The 13,249-nt window shown below is 38.3% G+C and overlaps 1 protein-coding gene across 3 annotated transcripts in view; it reads right to left on the reverse strand.

Moving 5' to 3' along the window:
• LOC109932882 (endothelin-converting enzyme 2-like) overlaps positions 1-13,249 on the reverse strand; it is a 153,417-nt gene that overhangs the window by 42,247 nt on the left and 97,921 nt on the right. The window lies entirely within an intron of this gene.

A 13,249-nucleotide genomic window follows, 5' to 3' on the forward strand; every position in this document is an offset into this window, starting at 1 on the left:
GCAAAGGTCCAGCAAAGTACAGGATTGGAAAGAATGTGAAGCGAAACTCAATTGCCTCAGTCCGTGCACACATGCATAAAATCAGTAAAGCTCACAAATGGTAGACATGAACCAGAGCCACCTACTTTATAGGAGAAAGATCACAACTAGTATTTAAGTATTGCAGGTAACAAAGCCACACTGACCTCATTAAGAGCTACACGTGAAAAGACTTTTCATGATCAAAAAAAGATAGGTTATTTGGGTCAACTACACCTGAAACAAGGAACTACAAAAACAATCACAGTTAAAGAACATCAAGGCACTTAGCATTTTTGCCTCAGACTTCTTGCAAGCAGTGGTAGGAAATATGACAAAAAGAATGTCACTCAATGTATTCTTCAAGTACTTTTGCAACATCCATGGCATTCATCAACAGAGAGAAGTATCACCCTATAGTTATTGCAAAGATCTTCAACCATCAAACAATAAAACTTGTAAATGTATGTTTCCCAGGGGTACTTGTTACAGCTATCTCTTAAAATATTCATGATAGAGGAAGTAAACAACAATATTAACTTAATATGTGGCTAAAGAAGCAGCTTCACCTGCCTCAAAGTCCCTAACTACAGCAAGCTATATTTGAAAGACAAAAACATCTATCTTGATGGCAAAGGTGTTCTACAAGATTTCTCAGACAGCAAAGAAAGTGCAATGCTGCAAACTGAAAACACACCCACAGAAAGAAGCATACATTTGCTTGTAGAAATCAGAGCTGCAACAGGCTGAATTACATAGAGGAACAAACAATACTAGAAGCTCAGCAAGCAGTTTAAGCAAGCAGCAGCATGGGTTTACAAAACTCAAAGTGAGTAACTTATTCAGCCAAATGTCTTTATTTTTTAGCTGACAGCCTCTCCCTTTTACACCTGGAGTCAACTATTTTTCATTAGTTTATTTCATCTGGATATTATTCATTCCAAAGAATGTATGTAAAGTTGGAGGTGACGTGTCATGCTTTTATTGACATTAATGAAGGTTTAAAATGTATTTTGTTTTTCATGAAACATAAAAATTAGGAGCAGGAATAGACCATTTGTCTCTTCAAGCCTGCTCTGCCATTCAATTTGATCATGGTTGATCATCAATCTCAATTCCATATTCCCACGTTTTCCTGATACCCCTCAATGCCTTTAAAATCCAAAAAAAATTATCTATCCCTTTCTTGAATATATTCAATGACTTGGCTTCCACAGCCTTCTGTAGTAGAAAATTCCATAGGTTCACTGTCATTTAAGTGAAGACGTCTCTCCTCATCTGAGTCCTGAATGGTCTACTCCACATTCTAAAACTGTGTCCTGTCTGTCTAGGCTCCCCTGCCAAGGAAAACATCTTCCCTGCATCTAGTCTGTCCAGCCCCATTAGAATTTCATGTATTTCAATCAGATCACCTCTCATCTTTCTAAACTCTACTGTATACAGGCCCAGCAAACCTATCTCTCCTCAAAGGACAATCCTTCCATACTCACTATCAGCCTGGATTTGAGGAAGGGTCAATGGACCCGAAACATTAACTTTGATGTCTCTTCACAGATGCTGCCAGACCTGCTGAGCTTCTCCAGCAATTTCTGTTTTGTTGTTGTTAGTTTGTTTTTGTTCGAACATGAAAGGATAACGGGCAACCTGACAGAAGTTTACAGAATTATGAGAAGCATGAATCGAATGGAAAATCAGAGTCTTTACCCCTGTATGGAAATATCAATTTCCAGGGGGCATTGATTTAAGGTAAAAGAAGGTAAGTTCAAAGGAGATGTGAGAGGCAAGATTTTTTATACAGAAGGTAGTAAGTGCCAAGAAATGCTGCCAGAGAAGGTGAATACAATGGGAACATTTAAGAAACATCCTGACAGATATGTGAATACAAAGGGAATAGAAGGATATGAACAACGAGGGGGCAAAGAATGGCATCATGTGTTGGCACAGTTTTGGTGGGCCAAAAGGCCTGTTCCTGCACCGTACTGTTCTTTGCTTGTTATGAAGCTACTTGTATGTCTTACATTATCCAGATCATTCAGCCTTATGGCTTCAACATCATGTCCTACTCCAACTGTATGGTCAAGAGACTGCCTATTACTTTAAAAAATTCTTCCTGTTTCAGATTCCCTGGATTCCAAATCCACATGGCAGCTACTTTGTATTAAAACACACTGTTTCACTGCAAAGCCTTGGAATATTTCTTTCATGACTGCCTGAATTCTATCTTCAAGCGCAGAGAAGGCAATTACTATGGGATCACGAAGCATCAATATCAATGTTTCAAAATCAGCAGCGGAAGTATTTCTGAAAGATGCTTTGATTGTGCTCATTATCCAAATGCCTGCAGGCTCCCTTGCTGATGCCAATGACGCTGCCAGTTACGTAATGGCTGTGCACAAAGCACAAAGACTCTGTTGCATAACAGAATCTGCAAATATACAGATTGCAGTCTGCAGTATGGTGTGAAGAAAGGACGTAGCTGACTTACTGAATAGCTGAATTGAGACTGGAATCAAAAACTAAATCATCAGGGTCAAGAATAAAGATATGTATTTATCCAGTGGCAGCAAATCCTTCTTCAACTTTTACTTCTGCCAGATCCACATTTATGTAAGCTGACTCACTTTACACTTCCATGTAAATTTTGAGATCTTTGAGAGGACTGGTGCCTGCTTCACTTGGTGATTATGTTGGGTACTGTAATGAAATTTGTTGCTGAACTAACTCCACAGAGGCTGGTATCCTGTCACCAAGACACCCTTTATTTACATACGGAGAGTCCTTGACACTGATCCAGCTCCCACAGACCAAGCTCTCAGAATGAACAGGATTTCTGACACTCCTGTTCTGATCTGTCAGCCAGGGTTCCCTGATTGTTGCCGTTTGTCTGATCCAATCAGGGAACTCATATTCTATGAGGTCCACCTGGCTGACCTTGTTACAATCACCACAGTTGCTAGTTGTTTTCTGGGTTATGTTATACCAGTAACAAGAGGATGGCGCAAGACAAGTATATGTTGTTGTTATGTAGACAGTTCAATTATTATATAAGTGTGCCATAGTCTTTGCCTTATAATTGCTCAAATACATTGGAAGAGAAACTTTGCAATCATAATAGTTCTAAATTGAAAGTGTGAACCTCTTTTTAGTTTATGCATTATCCATGCTATTCACAGCAAGAAAACTTCATAAGAACATTTTCAAAGTGGATAAGAGATCTGTATTGCTACGAACCTCAAACCTCTGGGTCTGTATGCCTAACAATTTAAATAGATAATTTTGGTAGAAAGATAAATATGCTTTAAATGTGTGATTATTTTGGGCTATGTAACTCACCAATATAGTGTCATAGGGAAGAGCATAAAAACCTATTTATCATTAAGTTTGAGACCATCCATTAAACTCTTTCTGCCATAATTTCTCTTTCACTGCGCATCAAAGCAGACTTTCACAAGGATCCCCCAACCTGAGCTCTAAACTCTCTCCTTTCTTTGGTTTCTCTTCTATCTTTGCCCATGCTATCCTTAATTATTATTTCATAGAATGTGAGTGGCACCTGGAAGGACAACATTTCTTGCTCTTGAGAATGGGACAGTGAGCCACTGGTGTACATGCACACTGCTGTTAGGAAGACAGGTCCATTTTTTGATACAGCAACACTGAAAGAATGGCAAATATAGTTCAAAGTCAGGATGGTGTTTAGCTTGGAGGGGAGCTTGCAATTGGTAGTGCTCTTACAAGTTTGCTATATTTGTCCTTCTGGATATTAAGGGCTGCAGGTTGGGAAGAGGTCATCAAAGGAATTTGCTGCTACTGTACACTGGTAGTGGAGGGAGCGAGTGTTTAAGGTGGTGCGTAGAATGCCGATGAACTGTACTGTTTTGACCTGGATGGTATCATGCTTTGCAAGTGTTGATGGACCCGCACTTATCCAGAAGAGTACATAGTATATAACATAGTATTCTGTCACACTCTTGACTTGTGCCTCCCTATTCTCTCCCAAGTCCTTGATTGTTCCAAGGTTGAAGACCTCCAAATCAGATTCTGCGCTCCCCCAGCACCAAATCTGTTCTAATCAAGTCACAAATAGCAAATGCTGTGCACTACCCATCTTGGATCTTCGCAACAATTCTGCAGTCTCTGACTCAATTGACTGCACCATCATTCTCCCTCTATCCTCTGTTGACAAAGTATGACCATCTTAATTTTCTTCCACCATTATCTATCCAGTCACTTGCCAGAGAATCTACTACAAAGGTTTCTTTGATCACCCCACAATATTCATTCCTGCAATGATTCAACAATCATATTTGGCTTTTGCCTGATCCTCAGAAAATATATCTCTAGACACAAGTTAGATTCTACATGTACAGGATGAGACAAAACTCTACCTCACCATCATCTCTCTTGACTTCTCCACTGTCTGTATTGTCATATCAATTAGCCGAAATCCAACCCTAAATCAGATGTAATTTTAATAATTAAAAATCAAGGTGGCTAAATCAAATATGTATCATTTCAACCACAAATTCCATATCTGTCACTGATTCTGTTCTCTCTTTCAGCCACTGTTTCTGACTGAATCCGAGAGTTTGCAGCATCTGTATCCTGTATGATCATACACCTAACCTCCAAATTCATTACTTCCCCATCAGAAAAACAGTCTACTTCTATCTTTAGCTCTACCTCAATTCACCTGTTGGTTTTATGATCTTTATAATCGATAACTACAATATTCCTATGGCTGATCTCTCATACCACATTCTCCATAAACTTTAATGTAATTTGGCTGTCCATATCCAATCCTCTCAAATGCTGTAAAATTACAGTGCTTACCTTGGTCATGTCCAGTTTTCTAACGTCTCAAATATAAAACCATAACCCTCATTTCGTATCCTTTTTGTTGTCTCAGTCCCACTATTGTTATGACCTTCTCCAGCTCTACACTGTTCCAAAAGCCTAGTACTCCTCTTACATTGCTATATGCATTCCTAATTAACTTTACCCCACAATCTGTGGGCATGTTTTCTATAATTTAGGCGCAAAGTTCTGGAATTCTCTCCCTAAACCTTTCTCTCCTCCTAGGAATATAGGACACAGGAGCAGAAGTAGGCAAATTGATCCTTAAAGCCTGATTTACCATTCAATAAGATCATACTTGATCAGATTGTGGTCTCAACTCCACTTTTCTGTTTGACTTCCGTAACTCTCAACTCCGTTACCAATTTGAGAAATATCCAACTTTGGCTTGAATAAATTCAATAACCTGCCTCCTGGGAAGAGAATTTGACAACTAACAACACTCAGAGAGAAAAATTATCATCTTAGTTTTAAAGGGATTCAAGCTTTTTTTTAGTTAATTAAATCCTTTAAAATCTTCTTTAGTGCGTACCTCTTTGAACAAGTTTTTAATCAGGTCTGTTAATAGCTCCTCCTTGGCTCAGTATCAAAATTATGTCTGATTATACTTGCCACATTGAAGGTGCTACATAAATGAACATAGCTTCTTAAAACTAAAATATCTTACGTTAATGCTCAGGAACTGGCTGAATGCATTACGACTGTCAAATGTATAAGTTTAATCTTTTAGAATACTAACTTCTGTTCTTTAGGACCGACAAGTTCTCATTTCTCCATCACTTTGGATTGTTTTTCTAACACATTATTGACTCAAGGCACTTGAGCAATTGCAATTGACACTTGTGACTTGTTTTGACTATATCACGTATTGGGTTACCTCCAGCGATGACATGCCTCAATTACTCAAGCTAAGCACACATTAGCAGTTTTCTTCAAAGCTCCAATCGTTTACAGCCTCTGATGGTACTTGTTCCTGTGGTGGCCTCTAGCGTGAATACCTTTCCCTTCCTGGGTTAAGTTGATAAAAAGCTGACACATGCTCCATCGTTAAAGTATTGCTTACTCCTTGGAAAACATGCATTGAGACTTATATTTTTCTAACAGTATTTTATACTAATTCATGATAAAGGAATAATAGTCCTTTCAATTTTGTCAATTAGAGGGTTGAGAATGGATGTATATAAAATTAATGATGTTCTTCATTTAGGGAAGCCACAAATTGTTAGTTAAACTTTTGTTACTTGTGTTGCTGTTTGCTTCTAAAGCTCATGTGGCAGGTTACATAGTAAAACAGGACTCATCAAACATCCTCACTGAACTTAAGAGTCTATGACAAAGTGATTAGCACCTGACATTTCCTGTATTGGTGCCTGGATGTTTACTGCTGTATAAATAATATACTCAACAGTGACCTTCATTAAAATTGTTAAGTGAAATGTGGTTCATTGACTCTCCATGTAAAACCTCTTGGTTCTAACGACACAACTGGTACAGCAACATCCTCCAAACAATCTAAAATTCCTCATGTACTGCTTCTCGACCATGTTATGGTTACTATTTCTATTGGTGGAGATCTGCTGCCAAAGTAATATCTGCTTATAAAAACCGAAAGAACTGTGGACGTTGTAAATCAGAAACACAAAACAGAAGTTGCTGGAAAAGCTCAGCAGGTCTGGCAGCATCTGTGGACATTCCTGAGGAAGGGTCCCCGGTCCCAAAACGTTAACTCTGATTTCTCTCTAACGATGCCGCCAGAAATGCCGAGCTTTTCTAGCAATTTCTGTTTTTGTTTCTAATACCTGCTTCAGATCGACAGCTTTTTCACTGTTTGCATTTCCAAGCCAAGGGCTCCTCCTTGTCATGTACCACAGAAACTGTAGCCACGGCCATATCCACTGTACTTGTATCCATGAAGGGAAATCACAGTGTTCGATTCATTTGTGTCTACTGTAATATTTCAAAGGCTTTCCCTTCAGTAATCGCACAGATGAGTGCAACTATCTTTCACAGTTCTTTCCAATTGTTTCCGCTTTCAACAGTCTTTCCCTACTTCATGTAAGATGACCTTGTATCCTTTACAAATTATAAATACCACCCTCATTTTACCTCCTAACGTTAAGAAGTCACACATCTCTGCATTATTAGTACCCACTGCACTACTTTTCCACAAGCCTTTGAGAAAGGCAAAACAATCAGCACATATTTCTGTTTGACCCATGCTCCCCATTCACTCAACAGAATTATCTGCGGAACTGAAACAAGTTGGCTATTTCAGAATAGCAGACGTTTATGTGCTTATTTGTCATGATGTAAATTGTAAAACTGTTGCTACCATAGTCATGAAATGGACTATGTTCAACTTCCATCATTTTGACTTTAATATGTAAGACTTTCAAGTACAAAAAATGGTATTGAAAAGTTACTGCTGGCCTAAAATGGCCACTGTGATCACCTAACAAGCCCCATCACCCACTTGAAGCACACAAATCCAGCTACCTCAGACTTAAAGCATTTTAAAATCAAGAGGTCTCTTCAGTGAAGGGACAAGAAATTTTATATTTTATTTTACTCATAATTGCATAATAATTTCATATTTTGGAATTAAAGGTTACCTGCATACTGTTCAGTTTGGAAAAATGGCAGACCTAGATGTGGAATATGCAAGTGAATGATATTTCAATAGCTCGTTTTGAGCAAAAATGGAATGACTATCTCCCTCAAGCTCAGAAACCAGCAGATAAAAGCAGCTGGCAACAACAAGAACAATTCACTGAGAACTCCAAGACATCTGCAACTTCTCCATGAAAGAGGAAACAAGATAGCAGCTAAGCCGTTTGTGACTCGGATTTCAGTCTCACACTTAAAGATACTAAAACGTTATCTTTACTTTCCTGTCTGTACTAGATACCATCCCACTCAACTCCAACTTTTTCAAACTCAAAACCTAGTTTATTTTGTCTGTTTCATGTCACATTTTTTTGGGGGGGGGCAATAGGTAATAAAATTGCACTCTGTAGTGATTGTAACAAGATCAGCCAGCTGAACCTCATAGAATACTGAGTTCCCTGATTGGGGCTGTTAATCTGGTCCAGTCAGGAAGGCCCAGCAGACAGATAAGTACAGGTGCGTTAGACATCCTGTTCACTGAGAGGTGGCTCTAAGGGAGCTGGATCAGTGTCAAGAACCTTCACTTATAAATAAAGGGTGACTTGGTGATGGGATACCAGCCTCTGCGAAGTTATTTCACACTAAAGACATTCACAAGAGTTTGCCAGTGTACTTTTAATACAAAGAGTAAAATATTTAATAAACAGGGAAAACATGAACTGCATTACATTAGATAAAAAGGTTGGAAAGGTTTCATTACAAACATCAGATGAGGATTCAAACTCGCACCATTTCTTTTATCTCAGCAATATCTCAGCCTCACAATCACCAAAAAACCCAGCAAAGATTTATTATAATCTCCACACCAAAGCTTCTTTCTCAGGCTGGTGCATATTCAACTGGTTTTGTTCCAATGAAATATGTGCTTTTGCTGGATGTATATTTTTAATTCAGCAAGTATCTCATCTTGAAACCCTTATAACAGCCTGCAAACAAAACTCAATCAGAGCAAAACAGGTTCCCTGAACTCAGATTCCAACATGCTTGCAGGACTTCTTACCAGAATTTAACATTCCCTCTTCCAACCTCTGGTGCACACACACATTGATTGACTGACTGACTGACTCCCTTCTGAATTTTTTTGTCCGTATGTGTCCAATGGATGCCTTTCATTAAGTAACAGCACCAATTTCTTTCTTACTTTTTTAAAAAACTCGCTTTATTAACAACTCTAATCCGTTTACTTCAAGATTTGTACAACTCAATCAAAATGTGTATATGCAATCAGGCTTTGTGAGTGGGTCTTGTTTTATATTGTATAGTTTTAAGGTTAAATGCAACTTTCTCATTTTACGATCTGTTTTAAAAAAAAACTAATTCTTCCAAGCAGTAACTAGTTAAAATAAACTTGCTAACAGATGGTCTCTAAAAACAAATGGTCACTGATAGGTATTTGATTTAATGTGGAACTCTCACTGACCAAGCTGATGTAAGAGGAAGAGCTCAGGGTATCAGTCTTGCACACATGACATCATATATCCTACCATCCTGAACAAAATGAGTAAAGAAGATATCATAAAATGCCTATTATCTTAGTGAGAAATCAGAAAAAATAACAGAAACAAAACCACTGAGGAGGATGCTGTGTAAATAATTGGCATCTTAGGGAATCAAACAGGAGATAACATCAGTTGACTATCATTTAACATCCAGAGATTGATCACGCACCCCTTAAGCCAATTAGAAATTAGGCTTGGAGTTCCTACTATCTCTGATTAGAAATTAGGCTTGCCTCATTTAGAGCAATGAGAAAGTAAGAAGGTAATTGATCAAGTTGTGCACAGAATTTGAAAACAGTGCACTACTGATAGCCTGCAGTGTCACAGTTTCCCTGAAATGAAACTGGCCCTGGGTGCTAGTGAATTAAGAGCCTGTAGTATACCTGCTTGATTTTATTTTTTCACAGAGGTCATGATAGCACCACTGCTGTGAACTGCTAAATTACTTTGTTTCAGTGAGCCTGTATGAACCAAAATATTGTCAGTGGAACCTTTTGGAATTGTGTCTTTCATATCATTATCTAGCCTGAAGACAGTAGTGCCAGCAGTCACTGACATTTTAGACTGAATTTTAAATATCAGTTGATTAAATGAGAATCGGTAGTACAGAAGTACAATGGCTCAGTTTACTTTTAAGATAAAATTTTATTTCAGTTAATTATTGGAAATGGAGGAGGCTTGTTAGCTTTCAAGAAAATTCTATCATGCCAATGGGGTCAATGTTTGATCTACAGACCATCTCTGTACAACCTGAGATGTTGTATACAACAGCTTGCATTATATGGTACTTTAACATAAGAAAATGCCCCAAAGATGTTTAGTTTGATAGCAAATCACATCAGCAGATTCAGGGCAGAGAGCCAAAAGCTTGGTCAAAGTGGTAACTTTTAAAAGAGCATCTTAAAAAAAGCAAGAGGTTTTGAGAGAGAATCCCAGAGCTTCAGACCTTAGCAGCCAAAAGACATAATCACCAATGGCAAATGCCGATATCACATCAGACTGCGGGAATGGGGAGATTACAGAGATGGGGTGCAGCTAAAACCACAAAACTGCTCCAAACAAGGTTGAGAATTTCCAAATTTCACCAGAACCCATTATCAGTTTGCAACCTCACAGGTGAGGGGTGAGCAGGACATGTTGGTAGTAAGGATACAGGCAGAATTTTAGATAACCTTAATCCATAGAGGGTAATATGTGGAAAAACCAGCCAAAGATGCATTGTGATACTCAAATCTAGAAGTTACCAAGGAATGATAAGAGTTTCAGCAGGATACAATTTGATGCAGGAGTAGAATTTGCTGATGTTGCAGAAGTGGAAATAAGGTTTCTTTATATTAGCACACAAATGAGAAGCTCATTACAGGATCAAGTATGGCACTTGATTTGTAAACAGTCTGATTCAGCATCACACAATCGCCAGGGGGCGGAATGGAGTTGTTGACTAGGGAAAGGAGCATGAATAAGCCCATAAACTACAAAATTTGTACTATCTTAGGTCATGCCAGATTAATTTGCACTAACTTTTAAACGTTTTTCTTTGCCAAAGTAAATATGTTTATTTGAATAGAACATTGTGATGTCGATTAATCATAAAATGTCAATGGGGATGAAGGCATCATAACTTTTTACAACGAACAGGCTATAACTTTAGGCCACTTTTAGATTCAATCAACTTCAAGAAGCAAAGAAATCTCAGGTAGTTGGTTCAGAATCAATGAAAGATAAATCTAGCAAAAAAGTTCTTCTTTATTCTGGAATCAAAGCTGTTTAATGCCTTCACGTCAATCCGCCAACATTTGGAAATTAAATGAGAGTTGCTGGAGTGTTGACATAGTGCCTGCAGATCAATATTATGCAGACCTCATATCAATTTCACAATTCCAATGAGTTGAAAAAATAGGCTAAGACAACCACAAGATAAAACGTATTACGGATTTCAAGAAAAGAGAAGCCCAATTTTCAAAATGCAGATCATCCTTTAAATAGCCTTCTTCTGAAGCTTACAAATTTGAAGGGTGATGCAAAGTCTTATAATTTTGCCGCAGTTAATGTTTTTTTTTAAATTCTGAAAGGTCTAGGTGATCATTATCAATAAAAAAAAGTTGTGGATTCATTTTATGGGGCATGAGTTTTCTGCTCTCTCTGGTGCTGTAAGGGTGAAGTGGATTCTTCTGCTTTTTAAGTTTTATTTTCTGGTTACTGACTCATGTATCTGAAGTTTGGTGATTTTAGTTGGTGGAAGTACCTCTGTACATGAAGGTAGAGGAGAGTCCTTGAACATCTCCAGCAGGTTAGATTTAGAGGAAGTGAATCCTCCAGCTGGACGTCATGACCCAATATATCATTCCCTCCCCTCTCTTGTCCAGCATTCCACAAAGCTGTTCCTCCGTGACACTCTGGTCCACTTATCTGCCACTCTCATCTCTCCCTTCCACCCCCATGGCATCTTCCCATGCAATTGCAGAAGCTATAACATTTGCCATTTTATCTCCTCCCTTCTCAACATTCAAACGCACCTTCGAGTTAAAGATGTGATTTTCTAGTACTTCTTTCAGCATAGTCTCCTGCATTTACTGCTCACAATGACAATAAGTATATTCTTGTTAAAAGAAAAAATTCCAAATGAAAGGCTCACCATCTGTGGTTGGCTAAAGAAGTTAATCAATCTTAAGGGAAAAGCATGCAATTGTGCAAAAATGAGCAGCAGATCAAATGATCGGTCAGAATATAAAAAACAGGGAACAACTGAAAGGTTAACTGGAACGTACAGTATATGAGAGGAAGCAGCTAGAAATGCAAAATAGATAGCAAAAGGTGTCTACAGATATCTAAAAAGTAAAAGAGTAAGTTAAGTAAATGTTTGTCCTTTAGAGAGTGGGAATGGGGAGTTAATGGTAGATAATAAGGAAATGGCGGATAAAATGAACAAGTATTTTACTTCTGTCTTCACTCTAGAGGACACAGAAAACATTCCAGTAATATCTGAGAATCAGGTGGAAAGGAATGAGGAACTTGAGGAAATGGTACAAGGGATACAAAGCAAATTACTGGAGGTGGGGGCTGACAAGTCCCTGAGTCCTGATGGACTTCATTCTAGCATTTAAGAGAGGTGAGCGATGAGGCAGTCGATCTTTTGGTGCTAATTTTCCAAAATTCACAAGATTCTGCAAAAGTTTCCATCAGACTGGAAAGTAGCAATTGTAACATTATATTCAAGACAGGAGGGAGGCAGCAAAAAAGAAGCGACAGGCCAGTTAGTTTTACATCTGATTTTTCGGGAAGATGTTAGAATCCATCATTAAAGAGATTCCACCTGGATACTTTGAAAAATTCAAAGTTTGTGAAGAGTTAGTGTGAATTTTTGCAAGGGTATCATGTTTAATCAACATATTTGAATTCTTTGGAAGAGTAACATGCATGTGGATAAGAGGGAGCCGGTTGATGGATTGCACTTTGATTTTCAGAAGACATTTGGCAATGTGTCACATAAAACCTTATTGTGCAAAGTGGGACCTCATGACGTAGTGGAGGAGCATATTAATATGGATAGATGAGACAGAAAATAAAGTGTATGCATAAGACGATTGTTTGCTGATTATGGGATGTGATGCAATGCCAATGCAGATGTCAGTGCTGAGGTCTCAACTTTACAATTTCTATCAATGACATAGATGAGGGGAGTGATGGCATGGTATGTAAATTTGTGAATGACTCAAAGATGCCCGAAGAATTCTGGATAATCCAAAATGGAGGATGAGAAAAAATTGTGGCTGTAAGAGCTGCTCCTTTCTTTTCAGGTATTTTCAGTGTTGGAGCTGATTTCCTCAAATTCTAGGAGCAGTAATTACTGTTATATAAAAAGCATTCTTTTGGAACTTTGGGCATAAAAGAGATCAAAGCTACAGCACTTTAAAAAGGAGGAAGGCAGACAAAGGCAGTGACCACATGGACAGTGATTCAAATAGAGACAGAAACCTACACTGCTGTCTGACTCTGTAGTAACCTTCACAGCTGCTGCCTTTGCTGTCTGGTTTCAAGTATCTTTGGACATCAAATTCCGTTCTGAGAAAAATAAACAAGCAGCAAAATTCACAATTGACCTTGTGTGTGGGAACTCACAGCAGGGGAGCAGCTAAATGGCTTTTTAAAGTGCAACATGTTTTTCTTTTGTAACTCTACAATAATGTGTAGAGAGGGTTTTTTTCCTG

This window comes from Rhincodon typus, chromosome 13 (genome assembly GCF_021869965.1).
Source record: "Rhincodon typus isolate 14 chromosome 13, sRhiTyp1.1, whole genome shotgun sequence".
Classification (NCBI taxonomy): Eukaryota; Metazoa; Chordata; class Chondrichthyes; order Orectolobiformes; family Rhincodontidae; genus Rhincodon; species Rhincodon typus.